Genomic DNA, 13,227 nt, shown 5'->3' on the forward strand with positions numbered 1-13,227 from the left:
TTCTGGGTACACACATGTGCTCGAGACTCCACCAGACGTTAAAGAAATAAAAAACAGTGACAAAAACAACTACTCTTTCTTTAGCTCAACTTCCTTTTTTTCTGGGCTAATGCCTTACGTTTCACCTTTTCATCATAAAATTCTCAAGAAAGAAGGCTACATGACTTCTTCTATTCATTAGGTCCTATTCTCTTTTTTTTTTTCTTTTTCTTTTCTTTTTTCTTTTTTTTTGAATAATAAACACCTCTTTTACATGACCGAAGACAGGAGGGAGGAAGATTTATTTGCCTTTTCAGGCTTTGGTTTTCCTCAGATAAAACTCTAGCTCCTTGGGCACTTAGCCATCTACTCAGCCACACCGGCCTGGGCTTGAAGTGATGCATGCAAGAAGCTTGGCCTCCTGGAACTGCTCCTCTGGAAGACAAAAGTATGGAACGCTTCATGAATTTGTGGGTCATCCTTGCGCTGGGGCCATGCTAATCTTCTCTGTTAATCATTCCAATTTTAGTATAGGTGCTGCCAAAGGGAGCATGGTCCTATTCTCTTTTTAATTCACTGCCATCGGATTTCTGCCCCCATCCTACTGCTGTCACCAAGGTGGGTTAGAACATTGAGTTACCACTCCATGGACACTATCCTACTAGCCTCTCTTCTCCATTTGCCACTAACTGTTACTATCTCCAGACGGAAAGTCTTCTTCTCTTCCGAGTTCTGCCTCACTTCCTCTCCTGGTCATCCTCATGTATCCTTCTAAGTGTTTTGCCTCTTCCCTTATTTTTTTGCCCCTCGGTCCAGCCCTTAGAAGTTGGGGTTCCCTAGGGTTTCTTTCTCACTTGTTTCTTCTCCTTCCGCTAGTCCCCCTCACCCTTGGGCAATCTCATGCTTTGGCTTGATTTCTCCTCCATCAGTAGATCTGTATCTCCAACTACTCAAAGGAATTCCCTTTGAAGCACCTAAAAATTCAACATCTGGTGAAGAATTGAAATGACACTGCCTACAATTTGTTCACAGAAATGTCTTCTCCCTTTCTCCCTAGCTCAGCCAAAAAAAACCCTGTCATTCTCCCAGAGTGAACTGTGACCTTCCTCTAAATTCCTTACTTCCTTTCAGTTCTACCTCTTGAGAAACCTTCTCCTGCCCCTTCATTTTTCATTCCACTGCTTCAGTCTAGATCAGAGCTCATCACCTCACACCTGGAAGGTCACATCCAGGTGACCTTAGTCATATTTATACAGCTTTTCCTTAGTCATATTTATACAACTAGATCTGATCACGTCACTACCAGGATCAAAAACTTTCTTCAATTTCCATCTGCCTACAGGATAATATACTTTAGCCCAGCCTCCTTTGTGCAGCATAAGATTCCCTTCAGAATATAGCCAAGTCTGATTTTCTAATTACTCTCTGGTCTCCCACCGCTCCCAGTGTATGCCTTTACACACTCCAGAATGTTCCTCATTTGTGCCTTCATAGTTAAGATCAAGGTGCTCCTTTTCCCTGGAATGCTCATGTTTCTTCTCTCCTCTTCTGTCTGGCAAATCTCGATTCTACTTTCATGTGGAGTTGCAGTGTCACCTCCTTTCTATTACACTCATCTTTGCTGACCGCAGCCTCCAGCCCATTCCCACTGCTATCACAAAACTAATTCTTATGTTGGGGTTCCATAGCATTTTATGTCTGCTTCCACTAAAGTCCTTCCCTCATTGTCTTATAGCTATTTTTCTGTTACTCTCTCTCCCCTACTGGGCTACTAGCTCTTCTAAAGCCATGTTCACCTTTCCTGCTATGCCAAAGATGCTCACCTTGTCCTCAAGATGAAACAGAAAGCCTTAGCTGAGTGCCTCAGGCAGCATTAGTGGTCCTCTGTCCTGCCACGATTTTCTATTCATGTACTCTATTACAGCACTATTATATTGAAATTGTATGTGTACTTTCCATTTCTTCCATTAGACTGAGAGTATGTCAAAGCAGGGACCTCATCTTGTTCATCATTGCCATCCAAATGGTTAGCACAGTGCCCAGAACACAATAGGTACCAAATAAATGTTTGTTAAATCATCTGTCATGCCCCTAAGTCTTTATTAGTCTTTTGTTTTGAATAGCTATATAAGATACATTTTTAAATGCCTATTAATATACTATGAATATTCACCTATAATGACTACCGCCTGCATAGATCATTGAAAAATCTCAGTCATAGAGACAGATCACACTAAGTTAGTAGAAAACAATCTTGATTTGTGGGAAGCTGAGCCTCAGAGAGTGCTGAATTAAAAGGGAAAGAGTGAGCCATGTCATGCCAATGGCATTGGCATGCCAATAACAATGCTTACTCATGGCATTGGCATGCCAATAAATATGTAACATCCCACAGCCTGGAGTTATTATTTTTATAATAATTTATTAGCCTCATCAATTAGAAAAGAGAAAGTCAAATAGAAGGTAACTGAAGTCACTTAACAAATTTATGCTAAAAACCAACTTAAAAGCTACACTAAAAATTCCCTTAGTCCCCAGAACCATAGTGTTTCTGTAGAGTGTCTTCCTATTAGAGTTTCCCCATAATTGTCAAGTTATAGGACAAAAAAAAGCATCTTATTTTTAATCAGCTGAGGTTGGTGTGAGGGTGAACTGGAGAAACATGGGGGAGGCAAGGATCAAGGAAAACCAGCTCTTCTCTCTTCCCCTACATTGCCTACCCTTGTGGATTTGCACAGATAATGTCTATTCATTGTTTAACAATCAGTCAACATGGTTAAGTTCCTGGGCTGTAAATTGGAACAGAAATCTGAGGTGAGTCTGGCTTCAGAGCTCTCACTTTCTATGCCCTAACAAACTGAATTATTTTGTGAACGCTCTAGTACCTAGTTAGGTGATTTAAATCATTAGTAATATAAATTGGTAGTTATGTTAATAAGATAACTCCACATTTTCTTTTAGCAAAATAGGGCTGTTTCAGCCAACCCAATATATTTTTTCCCTTTCCTTTCCCCATTCCTCCCCGCTTGAATCAGGTTGTGATATGTTATAGGTATTTCCCAAGAAATTACCAACCCCTATACAAACATTTTTTACTTAGCCCATATCCTGCTTCCTACACTCTTTTAAGTTTTATTTATGAATCACTCAAAATTTTACTCATTCCAGAAATTACACATTTACTTGTTAGTATATAACAGCCGTTCTTCCTCCTTTATTTGCAATATTTTTAACATCCATTCTAAATGAACTCACCATTGCTCATCCTGGTTTGCATAATTATAGCTGGCTCTTATATGTAATTATCAAAACTCTTTTATTCTTTCTTTTTCCCTTCCTCATCCATTTTGCTTTTTGTAGAGGGTGAGGAGTTGGGGGGAGTTAGTTCTCTCGAAGGAAGAAGGCACCTGGCCGTGAGGGCACTTCACAGCTCATTAATTATCTATTGGGCATTGGCTCATTTAAAAAGTATGAGGCAGGTTGGGATTTGAGATTGGAGGAACCAGGGTGGAAAGCAATTTGTGTTAGAAAAAAATCAAGATGGAGAACCCTAGGCTCAGAGATGTCCCAGGTTTGCAAGAGGATTTTAGATTGGGGAGTTTTTAGCAGCTTTTGAAAGATGAAGGAAGCATTCCTAGTATGCTAGAAATAGGAATTAATTCCTATTAATTAAGAAGAATTAATTCCACTTCACCCAATGAGATGAAATTTGGGAATTTACATAAAGAGGTAGTTTAGACTAAAATTATAAGAAGCTTCTTGGGAATGAAAACATAATTGATTATGAAGGGCAGATGGAATGCTGTCCTTTCCAATCTATAAAAAATATAAATAAATATATATGTATAATAAAGATACAATTTAATAGGCCATTTTAATTGTGGCTTTAAAAGAATTCAAACAATACAAAACAATGAAAAGTAATTCCCCCTCTTTCCTTTCTTAATCACCGTCTCCCTTCCCCTCTCCTTTCCCCGTAGTTCCCTTGGCTGGACAAAACCACCATTATTGAGTTATTTATCCTTCTGGAGAAATTCTTTGCATTTACAAACATATATGTGTGTTAGTTATTCTTCATTTCACCGCATGAATGATAGCATACTATATGCACTGTCTGCACCTTACTTTTTCCTCTTGTTGAGGTGTCTTAGAGATCTTTTCCTTATGAGTCCATATAGAGTTGCCTTATGCTTTACAACCACTGCAAAATTTAATTAACCATTCCATTCTGATGGACATTGAGGTTGTTTACATTCTTCTGCTGTTACAAAACTATACTGCATCAGAGTTGAGCAGAAAGAACATGAAAACCTCTTGATGGGAGCATCGGAGGCAAGGTAGGACAGAATGAACTGTTTTCACATGAACCAAATGTTTTTAGGTCCTGCTTCTCTGTGTGCCTCATTGCCATGCATAAATAGGAGGAAACACACAGGAGCTCTATGAAAAGGCCACTTACTGGGGCGCCTGGGTGGCGCAGTCGGTTAGGCGTCCGACTTCAGCCAGGTCACGATCTCGCGGTCCGTGAGTTCGAGCCCCGCGTCGGGCTCTGGGCTGATGGCTCAGAGCCTGGAGCCTGTTTCCGATTCTGTGCCTCCCTCTCTCTCTGCCCCTCCCCTGTTCATGCTCTGTCTCTCTCTGTCCCAAAAATAAATAAACGTTGAAAAAAAAATTTAAAAAAAAAAAAAAAAAAAAAAAAAAAAAAAAAAAGAAAAGGCCACTTACTGTTGTTTTCCTATTAGGTTAGGCACGTTTCCACTGTGTGGAGTTATTATGTAAAGTACCCCAAGTCTTTTATGGCAGTGGGGGTACATGTTAGGAACATATGCGAGTTATATCAGGAGAGAACAACGATGTTGTGCAAAGAGCATTGGTTTGGGTCACAAGAACTTGGTTCAAGCCTTAGCTCTGCATTTTATTGGTGTGGTCGTTGGAAGACCTTTTAGTTTCTCCAAGCCTTATTTTCTTCTGTAAAATACAGATAATAGTACCAAACTCATGTTTCAAAGATTTAATGAGATAATGCCTATGAAGTGATTCTATAAACCAGTGGTTCTCAAACTTTAAACAGTTTCTGATTCAGAAGGTCTGGAGTAGATAGACCTTAAGAATTTACATTTCTGATAAATTCTCATGTAATGCTGACACTGCTGGTCTGGGACCAGAATTTTGAGAAACACTGGTATAAGCCATAACAAACTGATAGGTGGTGTTACAATTTTTGTCACTATAGTTATTACCCAAGAAAGAACACTACCTTTACATGTGCCCTTAGAGAAGTGAGAGAGGTAATGGTGTTCATCTTTGAATTAAAATAAAAATTCTGCCAGTCAATCGATTACAGAAATTTCTAAAGAAATTGAAATTATTGGTGGGGGCGGGGGAGAAATACTAAACACATAATTAGGCACTCTTTGAGTTTATTTAAATGTTCATGCACCTCTGAATTCACTGGTTAAGAGCACTTGACAGGAAGTGGAAGTACAAAAATAAACAAGAAAGGCTCATCTCGTGGCATTGCTGCCTTAACTGAACACAGGAAGTCCTGGAAATCTTGCAAGACCGTCTGTTCCTTCATGTTGTCTAGCCTGATTTTAAGACCTAATAGAGCATTTTATGTTTGTATTTGTCAAGGTTATCCAGAGAAACAAAACAGAACCAACTGGAGAAAAAAAATTATACAACATACAAACACACACACATGCAAAAGAGAGTTATTATGAGTTTTAAGTTATTGTAACTATGGCATATAGTTCTGGTCTGAGTCCAAGAACCAGCAGAGCCAATGGTATAAGTTCCATCCCAAGTCTGAATCCAAAGGCAGGGGAAAACAAATGTTTTAGCTCAAAGACGGGAAGAGAGAAATAATCCTTTCCTAACTTTTTATTCTATTTATGTCTTCAACAGATTGGACGAGGCCCACCCACAATGGGGAAGGCCATCAGCTTTATTCAGTCTACCAATTCAAATGTGAGTCTTATCCAGAGATACCCTCACAGATGCACCCAGAAAAAAATGGTCTTTTTCAAACTTTTTAATGTTTATTTATTTTTGACAGAGAGAGACAGAGACAGAGTGAAAGTGGGGGAGGGTCAGAGAGAGAGGGAGACACAGAATCTGAAGCAGGCTCCAGGCTCCAAGCTGTCACCACAGAGCCTGATGCAGGGCTTGAACTCACGAATGGTGAGATCATGACCTGAACCAAAGTCAGACGCTTAACCAACTGAGCCACCCAGGCACCCCAGAAATAATTTTTAACTAAATATCTGGGCACCCTGTGGCCCATTCAAGTTGACACATAAAATTAACCATCAAAATGTTGTTGATGAATGTCTAAAATGAGCTAGTTTCAGGGCACTTATTATGGTTTTCCAGTCCACAATACTGCTTCAAAACACTTGAAGTTTCAAGGAGCACAAACATCAACTGTGGCTACATGTATAGTTAGTTTCATATTCTAGTTGTTACATATCTTAACAGCAAAACGTTTCAGTGGACTTCTTATAGCTAAACCTCAAAATATTTTTTAAAAACAGAAAATTTTAGTTTGCTATCATCAACACCATCACCATGATCATATTTATTACAAGAAAGGTGATGCCAACAGGCCTATCTTCCAGTATATAAAAGCTATTCGATATTTAAATATACATTAAGAATAATTCAAAATTATTGATTTATTGTTGTCACAAATGTGTAGGAATCTAGACATTCTAGACATTCAGATTTTAGCACTGACATATTATCTTCTGAAAATTACCACAGACATTCCACTTTCCATTCCCATCTCAACTAATAAATACAACCTGTGGAACAAGAGACATACCACAGTACATTCCTGGGATCCCAAGAGACAAATATAAAAATATTTTAGAAGACAAATATTAAAATTAATGAGATAGAGCCACAAATGTTTGGAGGTAAATTCATGAGTAATGAAGCAAAATTTTCAAACCACAGCACAGTAGGGAGAAAATGTTGAGATTATGTGTGAATAATACTTTTGTGAATATGGCATCTTATTGCAGTGGGTTTCCTTGCTTTGTATCTCACTGATTCCCTTCTTGACATTGTGCAGCTATTTCCTTTGCAATACAGAAACTCCCTTACAGAATCTTTTTCCACAGCTGGCTTTCATCACTTCTTGATAGGTACCTAAATATTTCAGTTTCTTCCACTTTATTTTCCTTTAACAATAACTGCTGCCCAATCAAATCATTCATCTTTCCCCCCTGTGTGAGTATTTGAGATCTTGAATGAGTGTTTATCAGGCACCATTCGGAATCCCCTATTTTCTCCTGCTTGGCGTTTTCCTATACTCTAGGTCTCAATTACACTTGGAAGTCTGAATTAAATTTGTTTAACCATTTAAAATTTTTCAAAATTTACCATGGACTTTTTTTTTGTCTTTCCATATAAAAATTTGTGTGTGCAAGTAAAAGACTAACCCTAAAACCTACGACTTATTTTGTAACTTGTATAATAGATCCTGCACATTTATAAACAATACTCAGACATGTGGCACAAAAGAATGAATATTATGCTTTAAAATGACCACAAATGATAACAATAACTAACATTTATTTTCTATTTACTATGAAGTAGCTGCATGACCAAGCTCTTTATCTCTGCATTAATTTATTTCATATTTCCATCAACCCTGGAAGTTAGGAATTTTATTAAGTGCTTTCATGCCCTTAGTGTGCATGGGGAATCTCAGGATTATTATAAGAGTTTGAGTTGAATTTCTGGTATTTGTAACCCAAAGAGTATTCATTTATGCAAACATGATACATGTTATCATGTACGCATATGTCATTATATACTCTATTTACACTCTATTTATTCTATTCAGTGTGTAAAACAGAGTTTATCCTGAGCAAGGGGAGATCAGATTGAAAAGGCCTGTGCTCTATCTGTCCCATAACCATTTACATTGATTAAATAATAAAATTCCTAGAGGAACCTCTGGGGAAAAGAAAAACAAAATGAAAATATAACAAGGATTGGGGCCAGAAAGCCAACTTGCAAGGATTTTTCTTACGTAGGTCCGTGGCAAGGACTTGACTTTAAGAAAAGAAAATCTGAAGGCTGAATAAACATAAATATGGTTTAAAAACCAAAGAATATCAATGATATACAGTAAAATGTCTCCCCACCATTCTTGTCATTTATCTAACCAATTCTTACCCAGTCTCTACCATTGGTAAGCACTGTCCTTAATTTCCTACATAAATTTCCACAGTTTGTTCAAGCATATACAAGCAAAATCAAATAGATTCTTATTTTTCTTCATTTGCTTCCAAAGGCAGCATATTTTACATACCATTCTGCACCTTGTTTTTTGTTTGTATGTTTATCTTGGGCTTCTTTTCCTATTGGTATAATGAAAGCTTCTTCATTCTTTTTTACAGTTGTTTAATGTTCTATGATATAGACATATTATCATTTATTTAACCAGTTACTTTTGATCAACATTTGGGTTGTTTCTAATCTTTGGCTATTACAAACAATGCTACAGAGAATAACTTTGCACAAAAGTCATTTCTTACCTATGCATGAGTATCTGCATGATAAATTCCTCCAAAAGTAATTCTGAGTCTTTAGTGCTTTAGTTAATTTCAAAGTGACCACCTAGCTATTCTCTCTGAGATGCACCCTGGTGGGAGAAAGGATGTGTTATGTGTGAAGCTAAAAAGAGCTGTAACACTTTAGGGCCCAAGGCACCCTATTATGGAAACCCCCCAAGAGAGCCTAACCCAGGAAGAATAGCCATATGCCTGTCCACTTTCAGGGGAAGGATGAGCATAGGTCCTAAAAGTTGCTGAGGAAGTGACACTGGAGTGGAGATACCGGCCTGAGTGAAGCACAGTGAAGCACTACATTTGAATGTAGTTCAAATGGGGAGCCAGGATTGTACTGTGCGCTGCTGAAACTTGAACAGAACTGTGTGAGGGTGAGCGACTCCAGCAGCACACGTGGCCCTGGGGCAAGGGCAACTGCACAAGGGCAACTCCTTCCCATGTTCTTACATTTTTTCACATGGTAGTAACAAGCCAACAAAAAACCCTGGTACTTTGAAGCCTGGTGATATTTGGGTAATAAGTGCTTAGAAAGGGTCTTGAAGAATAAAGTGATATTAACAGAGGTTTCCTCTAGGAGTATAGGGTAAGAAGTTAACATCTCACTTTGTCCATATCTCGATGCTCATAGATGTTAATCAACTCTGTTGAGAATTGATGTGCATCATTCCTGATTTTTCTCAATATAGGTATGTATATTTACCCACATAAATAATTTTTATTATATAAATAGGATATTTCTGCTTATACATATTATTTTGTAGTTATGTTTTTATTTTATATACATATTTTAGAGATCTTTCCAAGCAGTATATAAAGCTCTACTTCAACTTTTTAATTTAATTTAATTTAATTTAATTTAATTTAATTTAATTTAATTTAATTTTAGTTTATTTATTTTGAGAAAGAGAGAGAGTGCACAAGCAAGTACAGGGGAGGAGCAGAGAGAGAAGGGAGAGGGAGAGAATCCCAAGCAGGCTCTGTGCTGTTTGTACAGGGCTTGAACTCATAAACCATGAGAGTGTGACTTGAGTGGAAATCAAGAGTCAGAAAGTTAATCAACTGAGCCACCCATGTGCCCCTCAACCTTTTAAAATGATGCATAGAAGTCTACTGTCATTTATTTGACCATTCTTGATTTTTGGCTATTACAAACAATGCTGTAGTAAATGCCTTTGTACTTGTCTCTGGTCATATACTGGATGCAGATGCTTCTCAAGGACTCTGATACTTAGACATAGAAATCCTGGATTGAAGGGTATGCACGTCTAGAATTGTGATAGATATTGCCATGTTGTTTTCTAAAAAAGGCTTCACTAGTTTACTTTTGTGCCAACAGCACAGAAGAGACAATTTGCTCACAATCTTAATATTAGACCTTGTCAATCTTTTAAAAGTTTGCCAGTTATATTTGCAAAATTACATCACACTGTTGTTTTAGCTTATATTTACTAGGTTAGTAGTGATGTTGAACTTTTTTTCACATGCTTCATTTGTATTACTTCTATAAATTGCTTGCTTATTTCCTCTGCATATTTTTTCTATTAGATAGTTGTCTTAATTGATTTGAAGAAATACTTTATGTGCTGTTATGTCTGTTATGTTTGTAGCAAGTGTTTGCATCTGCTCTTTATCATTTAACTTTGAACTTGGCTATATCTGTTTATAAGACTCTATTAGTTGTATCTTAGTCTGTTCAGCTGCTGTAACAAAATACCACAGACTGGGTGGCTTCTAAACAACAAAAGTTTATTTCTCACAGTTCTGGAAGCTGGAAAGTCCAAGATCAAAGTTCCAGCATGGCCAGGTGAGGGTTCCTGGTTCATAGGTGGCACCTTTCAGTGTGTCCTCCCTTGCAGGAAGGGGCAAACGATCTCTCTGGAGCCTCTTTTGTAAGGATGTGAAATGCATTCATGAGGGCTTTACCTTCATGAATTAATCACTTCCCAAAGGCCCAGTCTCTTAATACTTTTATCTTTGGAGATTAGGATTTCCACATTTGAGTTTGGAGGGGACCCAAACATTCAGACCACAGCATTTCACCCCTAGGTCCCCCAAATTTATGTCCTCATATGCAGAATACATTCATTGCACCCCAATAGCCCCAGAAGTCTTGTTCCAGCATCAACTCAAAAGCCTAAGTCCAAAGTCTCATCTAAATATCATCTGAATTAGATATGGGTGAGACACTCATGTTTTGGCAAATTGCTCTCCAGCTATGAACTTGTGAAATCAAATAAATTATGTGCTTCGAAGGAGGGACAGGCATGGGACAGACATTTCCATTCCAAAAGGGAGAAATAGGAAAGAAGATATGGGTAATAGTTTCTTAGCAAGTCCAAAATCTTAAACCCCAATGGGGCAGAGGTCCCACCTTCTCGACAAACTGGGGTGAAAGTTGGGGCCCCTGAGGCTCCAGGTGGTTTTGCTCCCACAGCTTTGCTGGGTGCAGCCCATACAGCAGCTCTCATGGATTGGGGTCCCATGCCTCTCTCGGGGGCAGGGGTCATTGCCCTAGGACTCAGATGGTCATTGCCCTAGTCAGATCTCTCTGAAGTGGCCCCTCCCCTTCCTGAGCCCACTGCTCTGGGAGACCCCATCCTTCCAAATCTAGGTGGAGATATCCATGTTCCCACTGGCTAATGGCTAGTGGCTGTGTCATGGCGTGAAATACTTTATATGTGATTCCTAGTCATAGAAGATAGAGAATAAGCTAAGTCAGAGTAAGACAAGATGGAGTCACAGTGGCCAATGTGAACTCCCATAACAGTTGTCAACGTGAGATGTAGGACTTCGAGTGTGCCTCTGTAGATAAGCTCTGTGACTGATAGATAAGTAAAACTTATTAAGAAAGGTCCACAGAGAGACTTGGGAGAGACCTAGTGGACTGAGCTGATATGGCAAAGACCATCGGGCAGAACCGTTACACCCAGCTCAGTGGACCCTTAAAAGAAGGAGCTGTCTAGCAGTGGCCAGAGGGCTGACCGACCTTCTGTGCTGTGTTATGTTCACAGGCTTTCCACACAGGAGCTGCCAGAGACTCTGGCAGGCGCAGAAGGCCACCTAACTGCAGTCCAGGCCAACACTTGTTATAGGAACAACAATGGGACCGGTGCCTCTCTGCTCACACTGTGATGCCTCCTTCTTGTATCCTCTTTGGAGTGGTTCATTAATTCCCTTCTAACTTTATTGTGTTGAGTAACTTGTGTGATACAATTGTGCAATAAACTGAATGATTCATGAATTTAATGTTGGTGCTATGCAGCTATTTGAAACAGGTCTCAATCCTGTGATTCTTACTTGGCCTTGCCTTTCACCCTGCTCAGGCTAATGTACTCTGATCTCCGGAGGGGCTCTGCCAAGGTTTACTGCCTCTCCCCTCCATTGTGACAATTGCCTTGGCCTCCTTGCACAGCACCTGGAGGCTAAGGGGTGTGGCTCGTGCTTTTGGGGGAGCACAGCCTGCACTGTGAGGCTTTGAAATAGATCTGCCCTGGGGCCCTTGAACTCTGGACCTGTGGAGGTAGGGCCAGTCTGGAACTGCCTTTGGGTGATTCTTCCATTGTCTTGAACAATAGGTCCTGGCTTCTCTTTGGAAGGCCCACCAATCTACCCATTGTCTTGATGAATAACTCTTATTTTCTGTTGAGTTGGTCAATCCAGACTAATTTCCTTATCAAATTTGGCCCCACTCCTTGTGTTCTCTCCCAAACAAGCTTTCTTATTTCTTTATACATAGATAGGCTGAGAATTCTCCAATTTAATTTTTGCGTTCTTTTTGATTAATAATTCCACCTTTAAATTGTTTCTCTCTTTTCGAATTTTACTATATACATTCAAAAGAAACCAGGTTGCTCCTTCGAAACTTTGCTTACAAATTTCTTCAGTCAAATATCTACTTTTCATTGCTTACAAATTCTACCTTCCACAAAACGTGAGGACAAGAACACAATGAGTTAAGCTCTTATCCACTGTATAACAAGGATGGCCTTTCCTCAAGTTAACACAACATGTTCCTCATTTCTGTCTGAGACCTCAACAGGATGACCTCTATTATCCGTGTTTCTACCAACATGCTGCTAACAACCACTTAGGTATTCTCTAAGAAGATGGAGGCTTTCTCTACAGCTTTCCTCATCTGAGCTCTTGCCAAACTTGCTCTTTACAGTCCATTCATAGCAGTGTAGGCTTTCTCTGGCATGCACCTCAAAACTCTTTCAGCCTCTGCCCATTATCCAGTTCTAAAGCTGCTTGCACATTTTTAGGTATTCGTTAAAGCAGCAACTCCCATCTTTGGACTAATTTTCTTTTTTAGTCTGTTTGGGCTGCTATTAAAACACCCATAGACTGAGTAGCTTATAAAAAACAAATCTATTGCTGACAGTTCTGGAGGCTGAAAGTCTGAGATCGGGTACCAGCATGGTCAGGTGAGGGCTCTCTTCTGGGTCACAAACTTCTCCTTGTATCTTCATAGGGCAGAAGGGGCTGGAAGTGAGATCTCTCTCTCCTATTTTTTTTTTTTAGAACTTTCCATGCTTTTTTTTTTCTCCAATTTTTTTTAACATTTATATATTTTTGAGAGAGAGACAGTGTGTGCAAGGGGGGAGGTGCAGAGAGAGACAAAATCTCAAGGAGGCTCTGCACTGTCAGCACAGAACCCAACGTG

At 39.2% G+C, this 13,227-nt stretch overlaps 1 non-coding gene across 1 annotated transcript; it reads right to left on the reverse strand.

Annotated features, from left to right (window-relative positions):
• Positions 1-423: 423 nt before the first annotated feature.
• On the reverse strand, positions 424-532 carry LOC124525182 (U6 spliceosomal RNA). Its single transcript, XR_006965406.1, has one exon. It is a non-coding gene; the product is annotated as a U6 spliceosomal RNA (small nuclear RNA).
• Between the last annotated feature and the right edge of the window lie 12,695 nt (positions 533-13,227).

This window comes from Lynx rufus, unplaced genomic scaffold, assembly GCF_022079265.1.
Source record: "Lynx rufus isolate CCGP_SWC_20201006 ecotype Redwood Valley unplaced genomic scaffold, mLynRuf1.p SCAF_4, whole genome shotgun sequence".
Classification (NCBI taxonomy): Eukaryota; Metazoa; Chordata; class Mammalia; order Carnivora; family Felidae; genus Lynx; species Lynx rufus.